Raw genomic sequence first — 22436 nt, forward strand, 5'->3', positions numbered from 1 at the left:
CACTTGTGAAAAGCGAAAAGGCGTGAAAGGGCAAAGCTAATTCTCTCCCTTTTTGTCAGGAGTGAATCGCTACCTACAACGACCTGATTGTTTCGCAACGCACAGTCTGCGGAGCCGGCGGGCGGAAGAAGCGCACTGGAACACTTGGAATACTAGAGCTAAGTGCATTATGTGACCAAACCATTGTATTTGAATTTATGTTTTACCTTGTGGTGATATGTAAAAGGGGGAAACATTATCTGCATATTGAAGCCAGATAGAATATTGTGTTTATAGAAATCCAAGACTGGAGCAAACTTGTGAATGAGGTGAACAAAGTGCTGGGTTCCAGTCTGAGGGGAATGCATGCATGTGGTTAGAATGCATGACTGAATGAATTCCCAAGGAGTTAAAAAGGCAACTACCAAGGTGAAGGTAGTCCAGACTCAGAAGGTCAGAGTCTGGGAACAACTCATCCCCAAAACCCTCTCCCTATCCATAACCTCTCCCTAACCCTCAATCCGGTTACCCTACCATCCCGAAACCCATCCAATCCGTGGACCCTAACCCTCTTTCCCCGTGGGGGTCGCGGTGACCTGCGTTTCAGCTAATCCAGGCGCCAAGACCGTCAAGGGGAGGTAGGAGTTCTTGCTACTTCCGCGTTGGGACGGACTTCGCCTTGACAGAAGCACGGACCCACGTATTTTTACACGCCCAAGTAGCACGAACTCCGGAACCATGGAAGACATAGCTCGCGTCCTACATGAACTAAAAGATGCTTTAGAGGCAACAAGGCAGGATTATGCGACACTAGCTCACCGTGTGCAGGAACTCACAGCACAAGGTAGACCCCTGCCAGATGGGTCTCCCCCTACCCCAGTGCAGGTTCAAGTGACTACAGAGCCGCCCATGCCCTTAGCCACCCTAGAAAGGTACGGGGGGACCCACAAAAGTTCTCCATATTTATGACCCAATGCCAGTTGCATTTCTTGACCAAATCATCAATCTTTCGTTCGGCCCAGTCCCGCACAGCCTTCGTGATTTCCTATCTCACGGGGGATGCTGCGGCATGGGCTACCCCCCTAGTACAGAAGGACGATGCTTTACTGTATGATTGGGGTGAATTTCAGGAGGAGTTCGGTAAAATGTTTGATAGGAAGGCGGCCTCCTTGATCCGGGATCGGGAGTTACTTACCTTGCGGCAGGGAAGTAGAGAACTCATTTGGTATGTGACAACGTTCAATAGATTAGTGGTTGAAGCAGAGTGGCCCCATGAAAAAAGACCAGCCCTATTTTATCAAGGCCTTAGGGAGGAGTTGAAAGACCTTATAGTGCAAGTGGACCCGCAACCAACCACCTGCACGGGAATGATAGAGTTAGCCCTATGTTTAGATCACAGGCAAGGATAAAGGAGGCAAGACAGACGTAAATGGGAGGCCAAACAGTATTCGACAAGATTGGATTACCCAAGAGCTGCACCTGGTTCGGGCAAAGCAACAGAGAAGACTTCGGAAATTGAACCAATGCAAATCAGAACAATTCGAGGACCGATCACCAAAGAAGAAAGAGAGAAACGCAGAAGAGAAAAGCTGTGTATGTACTGTGGCAAGTCAGGACACTTTGTGAAAGAATGTGGGGCTAAGCCAAAGAACACCACCTCGTCGGGAAACGCCAACGCTCGCCAGTAAGGAGGGGGGATCTGCTGAGCCAAAATCATCACAGCGCCCCCAAGCATTTATTGGGTAATGTGACACAGGTACACAAAGCCCATGTTACCGTTACTGGAATTCTTCAGACACGCCAAAGGGATCAAGCCATCACGTTAATGGTGGATTCAGGAGCAACGGGTAACTTTGTGGATTCTGATTATGCTGTTAAATTGGGTTTACCAGTTGCCACTAAGAACATACATGAGGAGGTTCGATCAGTCGATGGATCTCTGTTGACATCCGGACCAGTGACACAGCAAACGGGGGAGATGATTTTGAACATCCAAGGGCATAAAGAGCGCATTCAATTCAATGTCATCGCCGCCCCCCAGTTTGGCTTCATCCTGGGGCTGCCTTGGCTGGCGCTATATAACCCGGCAATTGACTGGGCACGTGGAACAGTGTGTTTCTCTTCTAGTCTATGCTGGACTCAGTGCACTAAAGAATTGGGACATATGGTGCAGGTTCTAGGGGCCACACAAGAAAGCAAAGGAGAGCCGCTAGTGGGATTACCGCAAGAATACCAAGAGTTTCAGGATGTTTTTAGCAAAAAGGCGGCAGAAACATTACCACCGCACAGGTCGTTTGACTATAGGATAGATCTGGAACCAGGAGCCGCCCTGCCGTGCAGCCGGATTTACGCCTTGACGGAATCTGAGAACCAACATCTCAAAGAATATATAGACACCAACCTCCAGAATGGGTTTATTCGTCATTCCACTTCTCCCGTTTCTTCACCGTTATTCTTTGTCCCGAAGAAAACTGGAGATCTCAGGACGTGTATCGACTATCGTGCAATAAACCCCATTACAATCAAAAATCGGTACCCCCTACCGTTGATACCGGTCCTGCTGGATCAAGTACGAGGAGCCACAATTTACACCAAGTTGGACTTACGAGGTGCTTACCACCTGGTGCGGGTGCGTGAAGGGGACGAATGGAAGACCGCCTTCAGAACGAAATTTGGACTGTATGAGTACCAGGTCATGCCATTCGGTCTCTGTAATGCACCCGCCGCCTTTCAAAACTTCTTGGACGAAGTTCTACGTGCTTTCCTAGACATTTTTGTCGTTGTTTATATCGACGACATACTGATCTACTCCCGGAATAAGGACGAACATGTGCAACATGTCAGATCCGTTCTACAACGTTTGCGAGAGCACCATCTGTTCGCTAAATTGGAAAAATGTACATTTCATTGTACCACAGTGGAATTCCTGGGCTTTATACTCTCTCCCGAAGGCGTAAAAATGGATACGCATAAGGTACAAGCAATTCTGGATTGGCCAGCCCCGCAGAATGTCAAAGAACTACAGTCAGTACTAGGATTTGCAAACTTCTACTGAAGGTTCATCCAGGGGTTTGTAGAGAAAAGCTTAGCCATTACCCGCCTGCTCAAGAAACGTAAAAAGTTTGTGTGGGATTCCGAGGCAGAACACAGTTTCAAGCTATTAAAGGAGGCGTTCACTACAGCCCCCGTTCTGTTACACCCGGACCCAACGTTACCATTTCTGGTGGAAACGGACGCTTCTAGTTATGCGCTGGGAGTGATATTATCACAACGAGACCAATCAGGGCATTTACACCCAGTCGCTTATTACTCAAGAAAACTTAACCCTGCAGAGCAAAATTATACTATTGCAGACCGCGAGCTACTAGCTATAAAGGCGGCTTTTACAGAATGGAGGCACTATCTGCTGGGAGCAAGGCACACCATAACGGTGCTGACGGATCACCGCAATCTGCAGTTCCTAAAGTCGGCACGAGCTCTCACTCCACGGCAATTACGATGGGCGATGTATTTTGCAGACTTTGATTTCGTGGTAACATACTGACCCGGACAGGAGAACAAGAAGGCAGACATACTTTCCAGATATCCGGAATTACCAGTTTCTCCTAGACCTGAGGAAGCGCAAAACCCATTGTGCCTTTAACCAAGATCGTAGGGAGTGTACCCAATACCTTACTGGAACAGGTGGGGAATGCCATGACAGCGAAAGAGTTACTTCAATGGGAAGATCCACAGCTAAAGCGTTCTTTACAGGAAGGCATACCGTTCCAAGGCAAAGAAGTATATTTACCGACTAAGAGTCTACAGGCTCAAGCCCTCAAATGGTGCCATGACTCCCCATTGGCTGGTCACCCGGGAGTGAACAAAACACAAGAACTACTTCAACGGCACTATTGGTGGCCCAACTTACACAAAGATGTGCGAGAATATGTGCTCGTAATAAAACGGATCACAAGAAACCAGCAGGACTGTTGAGACCTTTACCCACTCCCTCACAGCCGTGGCATACAGTATCATTGGACTTCATTGTTGAACTGCCCCCGGATCAGGGTCAAACCACGATATTAGTAGTAATAGATTTGTTTACTAAACTTGCCCACTTCATACCCAGTTGCGGCCAGCCGACGGCGGAGGAATTTGCAAATCTTTTTCTACAACATGTCGTTCGCCTGCACGGAATACCACAACACATAGTCTCGGACCGAGGATCGCAGTTTACGTCAAAGTTTTGGAGGCATTTCTGTAAGAAAATAGGAATACAGTTGCAGATGTCTAGTAGTTACCATCCCGAGACCGACGGACAGACTGAGCGACTGAATCAGACGCTAGAACAGTACCTTTGCTGTTTTATACATGGAGCTGAAGGGGGTTGGGTTGAACTCTTGTGGTTAGCAGAACTAGCCTATAACAACTCTCAGCATATTCTCCTTTTTTCATGACTTACGGATACAACCCATTCGTGCAGCCAAGTGGAGAACGAACTCCGGATGCATTGCCATCAGTACAAACCAAAGTGGCTCAGTTAAGGCAGATCTGGAAAAAGGCCCGACAAAACCTGATCACAGCCAAGAACACAACCAAGAAGTACGCTGACAGAAAGCGCTGTGCTAACCCGAAATATCAAGTGGGTGATAAAGTTTGGCTCTCAACGCGACATTTGCATCTCCCAGGTTCCCGAAAATTGAAGCCCCGCTTCATAGGCCCATTTCGCATTACACAAGTGGTTAACCCAGTAGCAATGCGACTTCGTCTTCCAGACCACATGAGGGTTCACTCTGTATTTCACGTAGCGCTCCTAAAACCAGCAAAGCCCCATATGTGCATGGAAAGACCACCACCTGTCTTCGTAGAAGGGTATCCAGAGTACGAAGTTAAGGCCATACTGAATTCACGAGTGAGGGGGGGTAAATTGCATTACTTGGTTGATTGGGTGGGGTTCGGCCCTGAGGATAGGTCCTGGGAACCTGCCACCAATGTGCATGCCCCTAGGTTAGTGCGCTTATTTCATCACAATCATCCCACAAAACCTGGCCCTTCTGCGGGGAGGGGATGTACTGTCATAAACCCACGGCCCGCATTACGCCCTCAAGGTAAAAACAAAGGCAGGGTGGTTGCAGGGAATGCGGGAGGAACGTTTCTGAGTCGCTGCCACCTTTGTCCCCAGTACAGATGTACTTGGTGTAGTGGTAAAAGGCGTGCAGGACACAGAACCCCACAGCAGTGCAGGGCACCTGCCAGCAGGCCCCACTCATGTCCCACTCATGTCCCCCAGCACCCCCACCCCCCAGAAGTGCAGGGCACCTGTCAGCAGGCCCCCACTCATGTCCCCCAGCACCCCCACCCCACAGCAGTGCAGGGCACCTGCCAGCAGGCCCCCACTCATGTCCCACTCATGTCCCCCTGCACCCCCACACCCCAGCAGTGCAAGGTACCTGCCAGCAGGCCCCCACTCATGTCCCCCTGCACCCCCACCCCCCAACAGTGCAGGGCACCTGCCAGCAGGCCCCCACTCATGTCCCCCAGCACCCCCACCCCCCAGCAGTGAAATGCTGATCTCATGACACAAACCAAAAATCAACTATGTACATCAACACATGTCCGTCACACACATACACTGGTTGGCATTGCTTGTGTAAACCCACATTTTCACATGCATCAACCCAATGAGCGAATCCCACACATGGAAGTAAAAAATGTAAATGTATTATGTACATGGAATCAAAAATTAAATGAAAGCATACCAAAATATGAAACATGAAATGAAAAGCACGTGAAAAAGATGATTGACTGAAAATGATAACCAATCCAAAAAAATTTGAAAGAAAAACAGTCCAAAGTCACCCTCCAACAACGCAAATCCAAAGGAAATTTAAAAAAAAAAAATCCATTGCTTCATGTTCATAATACAGAAAATAAGAGAAATCAATCCATAGTCCAACTATTTACAATCCATTGTCCGGAAAAAAAAATCCATTGCTCCATGTCCATAATGCTAAACAAAAAAATAAAAAGGAATACATGATGAAACTATATACAATCCATTGTCCAAGGATGTAAAGGGTCCATAATCCCAACCAAAAAAATGAAACCTACCTACCTACCTACCTAAAAATATAACTATATACAAATGTGTGTGGCATTGTCCATTGACCACAAATAAAAGGAAAATGAAAAGGAAACCTAACTCTAAAAACTATTTACAAGGGCAGCGGGCTAGTCCGACTGCTCATTTTTAGATGTCCCGTGCCAGGGCATCATCGAACTCCTGCTCAATGTCCTGGAGGCGGTCCTCTTCCATGGCCCCAAGGGTTCGCAGGGACGATGACATGTTCTCCTCCAACTCCCTGCGAATTGCCTTGAGGCACTCGGCCCGCCTCAGGGCCCTCCGCATCGAGTTTTCCGCCCTGACCATCGTGAGCCGTGCCTCTAGTGCCTGCTTCCGCTACGCATCTATAGCATGGCCTAACCGCTGCCACACGGAAGACACTTCCAGTCCTGGGTCCTCCTGCACTCTGGCCGATGCCTGCCCCTCCGATGTCGAAGGCCCCAAGCCATGATGGCTCCCACCTTGTTGCTGCTGCTACTGTGCCTCTGCCTGTGCCCTGGCTCTTGCTGCCTGCACATCCTGTGGCAGGGATGTGTCCTCCACCAGCCTCGACGCAGGGTCAGAGGAGGCCGACTGGGGCATAGGGGGTTCAGTTGAGGAGGGGGTCGGAACAAGGTCCAGAAAACGGAGGAATCCGGCCCTGTTGAGCTGTCCCAGTAGGTCTACGCGGTCAACGAGCCATCCGAGAAGACGTGCAGTCTGCTCATGGAAAGACTGCAGGTCAGCTCGCATGGCCCGTTGATGCAACGCCACCCCACCCAGGGCAGGCTCAACCCGGTCCTGGATAGCCACGTCTGCAGGGAGAGGAAGGGCAGTTGTTGTAAGCGGATCCCCGCCCTGAAAACGGGTCTGGACGTAAGCATCCCTGCTGGTGCGGGATGATGCAGTCACAGGATCGGGAACAAGATTACACACAGGCACCTCCACGGTGGCCTGTGCTGCCTCCTGTCCCTGCCCCTGCACTGCACCACTGGCACCAGTGGAATCCCCACCTCCAGACCCTGTCTCTGTCCCTTGCACAGCCTCCTCCTCCACCAAACACCCCACCAACCTGGATGACTCCGTGCCATCTTCCTCCGTCGGGTCTCAGCTGCCGAGGAGTCCAACTCCGACCTCCGCCTCTTGGACCTTCCCTCGGCAGCTGCGGCCTGGGATGCGGCACCAGACTCCTCACTCCCCGACAAGATGACAACCTGGTAGGGGAGCCGGGACTTGCGTCTCCGGCTGGCGGGATGATCCCTGCCGCTGTGCTCCACAGCACCCTCTCTGCCCTCTTCTTCAGTTGACGCTGCAGACAGGGAGAGATAAAACACAGGCATCAGGGCACTGTACAATGGACTGATACACACATGACAGTTGCACATGACTGGCATTGTTTAACTACAGACACTGCATCACACTCCATGACACACATGTCATTTTAACTCACACACATGAACATTTCAACAGCAACATTGCACCAGGCAGCACCATCCATACACATACAACAGCATGAACAGGCAAAGGTGAGCCTAACATCACATGAAACACAAGGAGTGCACTAGACATGCACACAGGTCACCACACTTACATGCATGTCTACATCTCCTCCAACTGTTGCAGTGATGAGATCACCATACATGTCACATCTGCCATTCATCCTTCTACATATCAGTGTCACGTGCATCCTTGTTGCATCACGTTTGCACACTTGTCAGATACACATACATGCACATGTACACAGTGCAGATACATGCATTATGAACCACCATCCATGCCACAACCATGACAATGTACATACACAGAAATTCAAACATTTGTGCTCCCACACATTTATTTGCCCAGCATGCATACCAACACATACACCATCAATGTGTCTCAAAACTGAGAGGACTCACATGTGGCTGACTCACGCCCATGTTCATACACATCCCTACATGCCCCTACATAAACACATGTGCAACCTGCACACTACTGGCACACCACGACACGCACAGCGTACTATCACCATGCATGTACATTTACAGCTCGACTCCAGACGGGACTGCCTCTCAAGGATCTGGACGTAGAGCGCTGGGCATATGCGTTCCAAGACCCTCATTTGATGTTTCGACAGCTGGCCCCGGCGCCCCTTGCATCCGCTGTCTTAGCGAGGCACCGGGCCTTGTTGACGGTCCTGGACCTGAAGTCCTCCCAGTGCTTCTTGACATGATGTAAGTTGCGGACTGCCACCCCCTCTGCGTTGATGGCAGTCACGATGTCCATCCAGATCCTGGACCGTCCTTCATTGTCGGCGCACAAACTTCCAAAGAGGGCATCATACTGCCCCAGGACTTGCTCCACCAGGACACCAACTTCGGTGGCAGTGAAGCTGGTGGCCCTCTGCCTCTCTGGCTGGGGGCTGCCAGTGCTTCCAGACGGTGTTGTGCAGGACATGGCAACCCCAGAGGCAGGTGTGGGTGGGCAACTGGGTCCTGGGGCTGGGCTGTGGAGCGATGGAATCCCAGTCGGGAGTGTTCGGTTCCAGCAGGGGTGTTCACAGCAACTACACCCTTGGCTGACGTGCAGGCAGCAAATGCCAGGGCACGTGGGCAGCAGGCAGTCAGGCAGCAGCAGGTGGCAGGTGGGAGCGTGCTCGGGGCTCTGGGGGGGCAGTAATTCAGCCTTCTGGGCAGGAGCGTGGTCTTCCGTGTGTTTTCACGTGGCCAGCCTGATACGGAGTGATTTGGCACGTGAAAAAATTGCACGTCAGCGTGTAATTCGAGGAAAGGGCCTTAGCGCGTAAGTGCATCAGCACACGTACGCGATTCCATTGGACCAAAGGTCCTTAGCGCTTAAGCGTGTAAGTTACATTACGCGCGCAGGCGTTTCCCTCATAGCACGTGATGACAGAGCACACGTGGAAAAACTGCACGTCCGAGTGTCATTGCGTGTAATTGGAGGAAAGCGCCCGCGTACACGCGTATCTGACGTGTACGTGTGGGCCGGTTTAAAAGCTACATGCAAGACGCCATTTCTTTGTACGTGCTTTTCGTGGAGAGTGAGTGGGTGAAATCTGTACTTCTTGTCGGTTCACACGCGATTACTTCACAGCATTTCTAGTTCGTACTCCCTGTTACCTCTGACAGCTCTTTTCAGAATTTTTGTTGGGCCTGTTTCCTCTAACAGAGTTCACTTCTCCTTTTATCCTGTCTCCTCAGACAGCGTACAATTCTTCTTTTGGCAGAGGTGTTGCCAACGCGCACATGCGCGTATTTTTCACGTTCTTTTTCCAGGCAGACGGTGAGTTCCGCACGTACTTAGCAACTGAGCTTGCCCCGTGTGTCGCGTTCCCCTTCAGAGGTCATTGTAGGCTGCGTGTATTACGCATACGCTTATTTTTGTGTTTCTGGGTGCCACCGTGTAGTGCGGGTTCATTTTTTCACGCATGTGGTCTACGAGGGGTTGCGTGAACGTTAATTTTTGATATTGGGCTGCCTGTGCATTGCGTGACCCGTCATCTTCCCCCAGGGGTCACAGACAGCCTTGTTAGAGCACTAGGGTACGAATTCCATTTAGTATCCTACCCCTTTGACCCCCAATTGCCCAGGACGATAGTTTACTGCAACTCCCATACGCACAACAACATCAGTGCCATGGCTGGGAGGCGAGCAAGCAGTAAGGGAGGCAAAGGTGGCCGACCCTCAAAAGGTGGGCGTGGTGGGCGCGGTAGGGGACGGGGCCGGGATTTGCAAGGTGCCCCTATAACCCCATGTGTGGAGGAACAATCAGGGACACCCATGCCCCCCCATGGTTGAGAGAAACATGGCTGACACCATCCAAGCTCAGCCCCTGTTGGACCAGCCCATTGCGGCACCTGACCTGGCACAGGATGACTCCCTGGCTGACTTTCAGGTTAGCAAGTCTAGGCCACGTGTGGCGGTGCAAGTTGTTGTCACCAATCCACATGGAACTGGGGCAGCTATGTCATCTGCTGCCCCAAGTATGCAGGGTGGGGAGGCTGCAGGGGCAACTGCAGCTCCATCCGCCCCAGCTCTGACTCTCCCAGCCAGAACAGTGTCAGTCCCGGTCCATCAAACTGACGTTCCCCCTGCCAAAATTACCCTGCAACCAATGCCTGCATCAAGACCTATGGTCATTGTGCATTCCCACACTCCTACTATCCAGTCCACCGGTGATTCTGCCCCTATTGACCAGAGCAGCGTAAGCCACTCTGGCTCTGCTCAACCTTTAAAGAAGAGGAAGAAGGGTGCTCTGGCTCGACAGGCTGAGACCCCAGACATGGCTACACACTCCGGTACCTCAAGGAAGCCTTGCTTTAATGAACCGGAACTTGATGCACTTGTGGGCTATGTGTCGGTACATAGCCACGAAATGCTGGTGACTGCAGGGTGCAAGACCACACCTCGTCAACGTAAGGCACACTGGCAGACCATCGCCGACCGCATAAGTGCCCTTGGATTTGTGAGGCGCTCAGCTGATGATTGCTACAAGCGGTGGAATGACCTGAAACGCAGAGCAAAGAACACGCTGGCCTCAAATCATGCCGCTACTCTGGTGACTGGCGTTGGGTCTCCACAAGAGGACAACAAACTCACTGAACATGAGTCTTTTGCTGGGGCCTTTGTCACAGAGGAACAGATCCAAGGTGTGGGAGGACTACCTGATTATGATGCATTGTCCGGTGAGTGCCCATGCATGTGTCTGTAATTCATGTGTATGTTGTTTGGGTGACGGGTTCTGATTGAGTGCCAGGTGAGGGTGTGTGTGCCTGAGTGGTATGGGTCACCCATGTGCTTCATCCAAAATATTCAGGGGCCTTGGATTTGGGTGTGACAGTATCCCTTCTGCCCACATTAGTAATTTGGCTCAACATTACGGCAGTTGCCCTTGAAGTGGCATCTTGCAACAACATTGTTTGTATTTTTCAGTGTTCGTTCAGGCTGATTGTTTCAATTCTACCACTTTTGCTACGCATTCCTCAGCCCTATTGTCACATTTGTGACATGCTTCTGTCATTGATGAACCCCACATTGGCCCACATGTGTTCTTGTTAGATGAATGATTTGGCTATTCAGGCTAATTGAGTATTGACCTGATCGCAGGAATTTTGGGGGCCTATTTGAATGTGGAACATGATAGTTCTTTCCTGTCATGTTGAAGTGACCAACCATTGATGTGTACATTGGCCTGCAATCACTTTATTTTCGTACACTGGATGTGTTGCAGTGTGTGGCACATGCCTATTTGTCACACTATGTAGCATTTTTGATCTCATCATGTCCATCTCACATGGATGGCTGACAGTATTCATTCACTGACAAATGGATGTACTTGTGGAATGTACCATGGCTATGGTACATGCGATCTGTGTGATGGCGTGTGTCATGTATGTGTATTGGACATGCCACTCACAGGCCAATGTGTAATGGCAGTGCTACCCAGCATGCAGCAAATGTGTTGCTCTTCCATGTTGGTGTCATCAGTGTCTGCCTTTTGCCTCCCCTTCCAACTCAGTGACAGTGCATGCATGGGAGGGTTATAGTCATGTGGGACATGTGTAAATCATGTACTGGTTCTGTAGCTTGTCATGCCTATTTGTGTGCTATTGTGCTAATGCCTGTTTCCATTTTTTATCTTTCATGTTTTTGCAGGGGATGACACACTTGATGCTGTTGAGGTTTAGGAGATGGTGCAGACCCAGGAGGAAGCTCAGGCACGACCGGGCACCAGTGGGGGACGTGGTCTGGTGGTGGGTGAGAACCCAATCTTGCAGCACAACATTCTGTCGAGGGGTGCCTCTGGGTGCACCTCCCCAGACCTCTATTCAGGTGCTGATTCGGATGATGAGACCTATGTGGCGTCGCAGGTAAATGTTTCTGGCAGGGATTCTGTTCTGTCCAACCCACCTGTACCAGGGGTAGAACCCTCTATGGGGATGTCAGTGTTGGTAAGTCCGCCTTTGGTGGTTACAGATGCAGGGTCACACTCCACAACATCTGATCCTGTTCCTGGGCCAGCAGATCAGAGGGGGAATGCAGTCCTGCAGCCTCAGGCAGTGCCGGCACAGCAAGGTGCAGATTGCCTTGCACCAAACAGGTGTGGTGTCCGCCGACGCGGTGGCCGTACGCCACCAGGCAATACCGCATGGGAACAATCCATGTACGGTATGGCAACCCAACAGGCAGCATCAGTTGAGATGATGGCTCAAGCAATGGAGAGGGTGGCCACTTCCATTGTCCCCCCTGAAAGGCAGATGGAGCAACTACAGCAGGCAACAGACTCCATTTGCCAATCACACAGGGGGGACATGTTGGTGTCCGACAGGGACAGACGGGCGGCACTGGAGACTCTACGCCAATCGATATCAATAGAGTCCCAGGGCCACAGGGAAGCCCTGAGGGTAGAACTCCATCACCTCAGGGATACTCTTGTTGACCTTGAGGCTTCCACTAACTTGAGGACAGAACAGCAGCTGGAGCGGCTCACACGTTCACTCTCAGCTGAGATGCAGGCAACTCGGGAGGAGATCCAGGCATCACGTCAGGTGCTGCATGGGGATCTCCGCACTATAATCCTGAAAAAACGAGACCTTCCACACCAGCAAGCTTGCTGCCATGGAGGACCATACCAGGGCTTTGCGTGGGCTGCCTCCCATAGCACCACCACCTCCTGTGGCAGAACCACCTCCTGTGACAGCAGCAGAGGGTGATGAGAGCGACAGCAGCAGTTCTCCCACATTGGCATAGCCGTGCAGGCCATGAGCCCATGGAGGTGTTTTTTTCCCAACATCCACACAGGTGGGTGTTGGTGCGCACCCTGTCCTCGGATCTCCTGGGTGGCCTCCCCCCCGACCCCCACATGGCCATTTTTGATTTTTGATGTTTGATCTTTGATTTTTTTTTTTTTTACAGTGTGTTGCCTTGTGTGGCTCCCGTGGGCATCCACTGTATTCCGGCTGGGCACATGCAGGCTTGTCCTGAGTTTGGGTTAGATGCTTGGGTTCCTGAGACACACACCCCTCCTGCTTCCCGTTTCCATGGGCTTGCAAAGGGTGTGCCCAAGTGACACTGACTTACACGGTGACGTTGGACTCCCAAGAGCTGTGTGGGCAGTCTGTAGTCAATACTGTGTATACATTCCTAGTGGATATTGTTGTTGAATTGTACACTGCATGGTGTATTGCTATGTGCTTGTGCATACATGTCTTTCGCCTAATTTTCAGGTTAATTCCTCATGTCTTCACAAGGCCGTCTACTTTGGAGATGGACTTCATGTTGTATGCAGTGCACTTAGACATTTGCGTGGCAGCAGCACTGTACAGTTGGAAGTGGCCGATGTGCTGGCATGATCAGGTTGTAAAACTACCACTACTTTAACTTAGTACTGTCATGTTTATGCTATGTTTGAGGTTGTGTAGCCGCATTGTATTGTTGGCAAGTATTTGGTCATGTGTGTTGTTAGTTCTACATTACTGGGAGCATATTGTGTGTGGGCAGTTTCCATTAGGGACACTGTACTTTGACACTTGTGTCATATTTTGAGGATTGCTTTGTTTGCTCTCACATTGCATGACATGCCATGGTGTGTTGTGTGGCGGTGCTGGGGAGGGGTTGGGTGACATGGCACTGTTGTCATGTTGTATTTTGCAAGGGGGTAATGAATTTAGCAGCATAGAAGTGTGTCTTTTGATGACACAGCATTGGTGGTGTTTGCTTTGTGTAGGTAGGGATGCACACAATGTAACACTTCGAGGTGACCAATCTCAGGCTGGTGTGGTTGTGACAGTTGACTGTCCCTTATGTCATCATCATTGATTGTCAGATGGTATGTGCCAGGGCTGTGTGCACTCCACAGGGGTGTGATTTTAGGTGAAGTAATTAGCCACCAGCTGCGTACGGGCTGCCTCACCCCATGCCCTTTCCCCACCCATGTGCAGCGGGCGTGCATGTGGTTGGGGATGTGGGGGCACCACCATCTCCACGGGCAGGCCCCGGCATGTTGCAACGTTGTTCAGGACACATGCTGCCATTATGATCGTGCACACTACTGGGGGAGCGTATAACAGCTGCCCGCCAGAACGGTCAAGGGAGCGAAAGCGTGACTTGAGCACTCTGAATGTGCGCTCCACTATACCCCAATTGCAATGTGGGCTGTGTTGTATCTTACCTCGGGTGGCATGGTAGGGTTCCGAATTGGCGGCATCATGTGCGTGCTCAGAGGGTAGGCACTTTCCCCTGGGGAGGTGGTGATGGGTATCATTAGTGGGGTTGTGACATTGCTCAGTATCTTACATGCATGCATGTGCTGTGGCATTTATTCTCACCGAGCAGCCATGTATCGCCATGCCGCCCAGCTTCTAGGTCCCGGTTTAGGGTTGACATTCTGTAAATGAAACTGTCGTGGGTGGACCCTGGATAGTTGGCTTATATTGAGGTGATGATTCCCTTGGCATCACATACTACCTGGACGTTGATGGAATGCCAGTGCTTGCAGTTTCTATAGATGTGCTCTGATGCCCTGGGGGGACGTAGAGCCAGATGGGTGCAGTCAATGGCACCTAGCACTTTGGGGAAGTGTGCCACCCCGTAAAAATCCTGGACGACAGCCTGCCTTTCTGCAGGTGTTCTGGGCAGGTATATGTGCCTGCGGACTGATGGGCGTGCAGTCATGATGGCCAAGACCTGGTGTAGGCAGCGTGACTGCGTGGCCTGTGACACCCCCCCCCACTATAGCAGTTGTCCGCTGAAATTATCCAGTGGCCAAGAAGTGCAGTACATTGAGGACCTTATGCAGGGGGCTGAGTGCTTGGGAGCACAGGGTGGGTGATGTGAGGTCATCCTCCCACTCACTGACCAGGTCGAGTATTATGTGAGGTGGAAACCTGTACCTCCCATACACCTGGTCATCAGGCATCCCAAGAAGGCTGGTTCTGGGCGTAAAAATTCTGTGCCTGACTATCCTCCTCCTCCTCCTGCGGTATCCCACGACCACTGCTACTAGGAATGGTATATTCATCCTGGCGTCTGTGCTTGTTTGTTGTTTGCGTGCACTTTTATGCTGCACAGGTCCACGTGCGCCTGCTTCCTGCTGGCGTATGTGTTTCCTGATTAGCGTGTCTTTTTTGGCGCACGCCTTAGCCCTGTTCGATTCCATGAATACATGTTTTGAACGTGCGTGTGGGCATTCCGCGCACTTGCCTCCTGTACTTCCCCCGTGACGCCCACATTTTCACGAGTTGTTGCCCATTCCGCGTGTCACGCCCCCTGTTCCTCCTACTTTTGTTGTTGTGCTGCACTACGTGCGATTTCGCTGTGCGCTTAGCGCACGCTGTTTGGAGACGTGTGCGTCAGCATGGGCCACGCAGAATGTTGGCGCACATCCTGGGATTTACACGCACACGGACTTCCATGAATCGCTGTGCGCAGGTTTCCCTGCGATTTTCGCACTGGCACTGCGATTCGCACGCTTGCGCTGAAAATTTCAGCGCACATTAATTCCATGAATCGGCCTCTGTATGTCAATTGATATTTCGATAAATATTTGTGTACAAATTGAACACTCTAAAAGAGACATTGTTTTAATTGTTTAGGCGTTTCTTGATGCAAAATTAATTGATTACAACAAATTCCATGCTTGGATATTTGGCACAAAGACGTACTGGGATCCTCCTTTTTGTGATGTGATGTGTTAGGGAGAATTCAAAGAAATGTGTGAATTCCTCTCTACCTTAGAGACCCCCAGCAACTTTGCTGGATTTTGAGGTTTTGCATTTTTATCCTGGAGAGAGTGAGAACCTTTTTCCCACTCTCTTATGTATTCTAATGTGATTTTGAACTTTGAGTTTCTTTTGGTTATGGATTCTGACAAACTTCATAGGCATCATCTTTTACATTGTATCACACAGTGGCACAGGGAAGCCTTCCAGATTTCCCAAAGGTTTAAATTCCTTCTCTTGGCTAAACTACTGTTTCCAAGAGCAGTAAAGTGAAATTGACTTTACTTACATGTGTAACTTTCTAGACCCAGCACAAAATGTCTTACAATAGGGTGCTGGAGGGGTTACTTAGTATCCTTTTTGTCTAGCTTCTCATCTCACAATTTTATGTTAACCTTTCCTCAATGAATGGCTGGTGGCAGTGGTTTACTTTTTACTACCGTGGTGTGCATTTACCACAGACTGCATTTGCAGCTGCAGTAAAGCACCTAAGGGTGCCATTTTTGTCAAAATGGCCCTGGTCTTCTTTTTCCGCCATTTCTTTGTGGAAGGTCCTTCTTGTAATTTACTCTGTGTGCCAAACCAGGTTTGGTCCTGTTGTTCATTGTGCCTTTAGCGGGATTCACAAGTGAAGCCTGCCTCTGGGTCCAGGGTGTCTGGTGGGGCAAGGAAGTGAGGGAGGCCTGTAATTCCCTGTGCTTAGTCTCCTAGAAGACAGGAATGCACCCTTAGGTGATTGGCCAGCTGGCTGTCTGGCAAGGATAGCCAACCTGCTGGGTGACTGACAGCTAGGCTGTAATGGATGGGAGAAACGTGCATAAAAGGCAAGGCTTTTTGGTTGGAAGGCAGAGTCGACCATTGGACGTAGGAATCCGAAGAAGAACTTGAAGAGAACGCCTAGCGCAACTCCTGGACCATTGGTTTGCCCGTGAAGCCCTGATGCTGTGCTGAAACTCCAAATTCATATCGACAGAGTAGCCCCTGCAAGGACGACTGCTCCATTTGAGTTGGTGGGACAAATCAACTCCAACGTAAGCCACCTTGACATCCTCTCGGAGCTGTTTGAATTTCCACTGCAGTCGCTGCTGGATCCAAATAGCCAGGGAGAGGAACTCCAGATTGTGTGCATTGCTTTGCAGTTGGCCAAGAGCTCCAGGAAGATCCTGTGGACTCCCAGGAAGCAGGATGATCGAGCCTGAGCCCCCTCAACAGAGTGCGGGATCCCAGATGCAAGGCAAGCCCATCTCGACAGCTAGGAACCACAGTGTTGCTATTTGCAGTAGACGCAAGGAGCTGAAACACCAAATGCCACTTGTTTGAAGATTGCCGGTTGTGAGCGGTGACGGTACCATTGCAGTGCAGGAGTCCCCATAAATCCTCCCTCTTGTCCCCACGACTGAGGCCCAGAAACACCAGGATCTGCAGAGCTGCAGAGGAACAGAAGTCATCGGCTGCAAAGTTTCTTCAACCTCAAGGTACTGTAAAATCTGGAAGATCTTACATCTTGTTGTGCCACCTTGCTTATCCTAACTGGAGACTTGTTTCGGTTGCCTCTGTACAGTTGCTGACAGCTTCTTTACCTCACAGGCCTAATCAGCTTGTGGCCCTACTTGGAATTTCTTCTTATTCTACAAATACTTCTATAATATTGTGCAAGACTTTTAATTTCCTGCATGAAGTGCTTCAGTTCACCTTGACTTTTGCTAACTTAACATTGGGTGGCCTGGCTCCCTAAATGACTCTTTTCTCCTCTGCTTAGGTGTTGTGTCTTCCATCCAGGAAGGGGTTAACTAACTTTGCATTGGCGGTTACCGAAAGTACTTACCTGCTTCAGAATATTTGTGAGATCTCTTGTGTTGTTCTACATAACCTTTTTCCTTTGACATATTCTTAAATCTGATTCTAAATGCAACAGTGATATATTAATGTCCCCAGCACCCTAACTATTGAAATCACCTGAGGGTGTATGTAGTTTCTGTGGGCCATCCCAAATGGGTACTTGCTGATTTAAAAATCTTAAGAGTGTGTATTTCTGAAGTGTATTTGAGTGTTACTGTTTTATTGCCCCTTCAGAAGAAGGCTTACTCTGACTGTTAAATAAATCAATAATTGTTTAATTAAGAAACCTTGTGTGTAAAAGTTTATTTGAACACATGTCACTGTGAATCTCTGTGTAACTCCCCTACAGTTCACGTTGACCCCTCGTGAGATAAGCCTGGCTGCTCAACACGCTACCAACCTGTGTAGTGCAGACTTATACCAAAAGTATTGCCAGAAGGTCAGGGTTGTTGTAGTGCACCCAAAGGGTACTGCATACAATCTTGCCTAACACTTGTGGCAGGTGGTGAGGATCTATTATAGAGTGTTTACACTAAGAATTTACTAGGTTTTTGTTCAACTAAAAACATGCACATGGCTAAGCTCCACTAGAAAAGCAATTGTAACATGCCAAATATGGATAACTTCAGTCATGAAGCCCTGACCATTTTAACAGTAGACCAACTGAAAGAAATGTGTAAAACTAGGAGTCTCCCTTTAAAGGAAAGACAAATGAACTAATTGCAAGATTGTTGAATCATCAAACTCTGGGTAGTAGGCCTGTCACATCAACTAACCAAGGAAACGTGGAAAATGATATTGGGATGATAATGCAGAGTCTAACTCTGATTTCTTAGAAGAGTCAGAAGAGGGAGAGGAGTCTCAGGAAGAGAGCCCCTCTTTGCCTCAACAGGCCCTTTTGCCTCAACCTTTAGACACTGGCACCCTACAAGGTCCATGACTGAGTCCAGAATGTGTGTCTCTTGAGAAAATGAGTTAGAATTCGAAAGGTTACAAATCCAAGCTGAAACCAAACATCAGGACATCAAACTAAGGGAAATGGAAATGCAACATGCTCTTGAAATTAAGAAATTTTCTCTTGAAAATGTTTCTATCCCAGAGTCTTCTAGGTCTTCCAGTCCAAAGAGACCTTGCACGCCTAAAGAAGCAGTGAGTATGTATGATGTGAAACTTGATATTTTTGATTGGTTGGGTGCTTTTGAATATAACTATGGGATTCAGGGTTTCACAGGGAATCAGTTCATTCCAGGGCTTTTGTCTATGCTCCCCCAGATTGCAACTGATGATGTAATGGAGGTGGGGGAACTTGAAAGATTGGAGTATGAAAATGTGAAGCTAGCTTTAATAGATAGATTTGGAAAACCTCCTTCCCAGTACATTAAGAGGTTTAGGACCCTCAAAAAGACTGATGGTACCATTTGGGCTGCCTGGGTGTGTAAATGTTTGAAAAACGTAGATGGTTGGGTTAAGGGTTACAGAGTGAACTCCTTTGAAGGAATGAGAAATCTATTTTTGTTGGAGTCTATTTTTGATGCCTGCTCTTCTGAGCTGAAACAACACTTGGCTGGCTCAAAAGAGACTCATCCCAATAATCTAGCAAAAGCTGCCGATTTGTGGGTTGCCAATAGGGCCACTCACAATGATTATGGGGCCACTCGCAAAAAGGATGAGGGGAAGCAGCACAAGAAGGATGACAAAGAGAATTCAAAAATGTCACATCCAAAAGAGAGCCACAAACATAAGAAGTGTAAGCCATTTGGGAAACAAGGTCAGCCTAGTGAAACCTCTGGTCCCATACCATAGGGAGGTCAGCAGAAACTGCCATTCCAGAAATCATTTGGTAAAGGATGTGCTTGTGGGTCTAATGACCATGTGAAAGGGGATCCCAGATGTAAGGGTAAAGCTTCAGGGGTCCACGATGCCCCCTTAGCCTTCATCCCTGAGGGAGAAGTTCATATGGCAAGTGGAAACTTTCATCTATTGGCTGAAGATCCCATTGGCATCTCAGCCAGTGTTTCTTCAGTGTCCCTGGGTCTGTGGCGTAAGTGATTTCAATCCGGCACACACCCAAGTCAACGCCTAGTGTGTAATGCACAACTGAAATCCTTATTTCTCCTTATTCTGAACGATATGCCACTCATATCACGCCCCACTCCTGGAACCACCCCAGTCACACTGAACCAGGAATCAGGAATCAGGCTGGTTTGCAAAGTTAAAATATTAGGCAATGTAAAGACATAGGAGGAGAGAACAGGTTTTCAGGAATGGCAAAATTCACACAGAATATCAATCCCACGTTCCCCCAGCAAAACCAAGAGAAAAACAGAATTGACTGTCAAGCTGTCCGAAAGTTATCTTGGAATGGACTGGGTAAAAACACTAAATATGGTCTAAATTGTTGAAATTACTATAAATTCTTATGGGAACCAACTTTGGATAGTTGCACACAAACACAAGCAATGATGTAATACCAAGAAACAATTTGAAATCTTAAAATTCAAGTCGGAGGCAATCAAAAGCTGTTTTACACGTGTCAGAATTTCCCAAAAACGAAATTTGCGGGAAAACTTTTCACTGTGTAATAATCGCGATAACGGGAGAACCGTATAGATCTAGAATTTGGGATTTTGTTTCTAGCACAAAAACTGAGGAAGTTATGGACGTTTTAGTGGAGGTCATTTTTTCGAGAATGGAAAATAGGAATGCGCTTTTAAAATGAAAAAAGGATTTCTTACACTAGAGGATGACTATGAACAAAATGAATGCCCCACAGGAACACAGCCACTTGATCAGAATGACTGCCTGCTAAGGACTCGCCTTCTTCAGATGGGAAAAGATCCACGCAAAGATAGTTTTAGCAATACTACTACAGGAGGAAGATGGAATGGTTTGGAGAGAGCTCAGATAATTCAAAAGTACTCCTAACAATACAGGTTCTGAATACAAAATAGGCTGGGATTAAGATAGGGATTAACTAAGCAAGGTACATATGCTAGTGACACAGTACTTTCTATAGATAGTCACTAGATATGTTTTTAAATGGAACCGTCAGGATTCTGGTCCATCAAGATTCTGGTCAGGCAATGGGATCTGGTTCTATGACAGACAGCTGGGCACACCGGATTGGATCTGCAATCAGAAAGACGCTCTGGTCACAGCACGGCACAGGACTGGACTGGATCTGCAATGCACTCTGGTCACAGCATGGCACAGGACTGGATTGGATCAGCCCTTCTTGGTTCTGATAATTCTTTCAGCAGGCAAGCAGTACAGCCCAGCCCGGCTGTATTTTGATGCTTCCCCTTAGGTTTGTGAGTTCTGGTTCTGGAATTTGAGGCCTAGCTGAAAATGGCTCAGCTATGCAATGGATTCCTGCTTTGCCAAGTTTCTGGAGTCTGCAGCAAGGAAGATGTAGAGATCAGCAGCAGGGTGCTCCACCAGTATCAGGATGGTGAGTGAATCTGTCTCTCCTTTTTTGAGTGGTGAGCTGTCTCTATTTATGCTATGATAAGTGGTGTGTGGGCTTGTTTATCCTAAGCTCGACCCCACCCCTAGGCCCTTGAACACAAAATCTACTTTTGGCACTATACATATTTACACATGTGCAACCTCTATAACAATCACATATAAAGATTACATATTTTATACAGCAGCTATCCCTCAAAACCCCGTAGCTGTGGGATCTTGTCTCGGCTTTTCCCCGAGAATTTTGCCCTTTTCATCCGGAAGACAATGTTCAATTTATAAGGACATTTCTACAAGTGTGCGTGTTTAACATGGGGAAAAGTGTATAAAGTTTCAGACTTCTAGCGAAAATACATTTTGTGTAAAATCACATTTTCTGCCATTTCTTTCCAGAACATGTCACACGATTTTGCCGACTCTTGAAACGTGCAGCCAAAATTTAGATTCACCAATCTGTTACTTTTATATTTTGTACAATTTTCACTGGCAAATTATAAGTCTTTGAAGAAAATGTTCTTTGTGAAGGTTCAGCCACAGATGGTTGTTTGGGTCCCCCTCTTTCTGTCTCTCTGCAGTCCAGAAACAGTCTACTCCCTGTTTGCTCTTGGCAGAGGCCATTTACGACTGTCCTCACACCCCGCACTTCCTTAGTAGCAGCTGTTCATTGTTCCCTTTTGCCTCTGCATACCAAGTTCTTTCCAAATCCTATAATTACCGCTTGGGTGTGATTTCCTGGTGGGGGAAAGGCCATCCTTCTGTGGAGAAACCTGATATTTCAGTTTGGTAGCTTTTAGCCAGGCTTGATTTAATTGTTAATTCTGTTGCATTTTCCCTTAGCTTAAAACAAACTTGTGATTTCAAAATAGCAGCTAGAATTCTGATTCAAGATTTTTAAACCATGAGATCAAAACAATTACAAGATGGTTACTCTCAGTAACAGGCCTATTAGATTGCAAACATTTGATTTCAGTTTATACATGTTTAAAGTTTAATCAGGCAGGCTCTTGACAGCTGTCATCTCAGCAGTCCACTACTGCACATATATTTTTGAAATCCACGGACAGGCAATTTTTGATGTGGAAATCCCTTTATGCTTTCAGCTTTTCAGAACCGTGCAAGTTCACAATGATTTCTTAAACTAAGTTAATTGTAGCAACCAGCAACAATTTTGGATGTTTGAGGGTGTTTTGTACCGGCATTCTGCAGTCTCAGCAACAATGAAAAAGGGATTTAAGGCAAGATTTTGGGGTTTCATTTAGCACTACTGCTTTTGCCTTCTGTACTCCATGTTTACTTGTTGTGGAGCCCAGTGACATATTCCAGTAGTGAGATCTCTGTTCCACCACTGAC

Source organism: Ambystoma mexicanum, chromosome 12 (assembly GCF_040938575.1).
Source record: "Ambystoma mexicanum isolate Mex_15411 chromosome 12, UKY_AmexF1_1, whole genome shotgun sequence".
NCBI classification, from domain to species: domain Eukaryota; kingdom Metazoa; phylum Chordata; class Amphibia; order Caudata; family Ambystomatidae; genus Ambystoma; species Ambystoma mexicanum.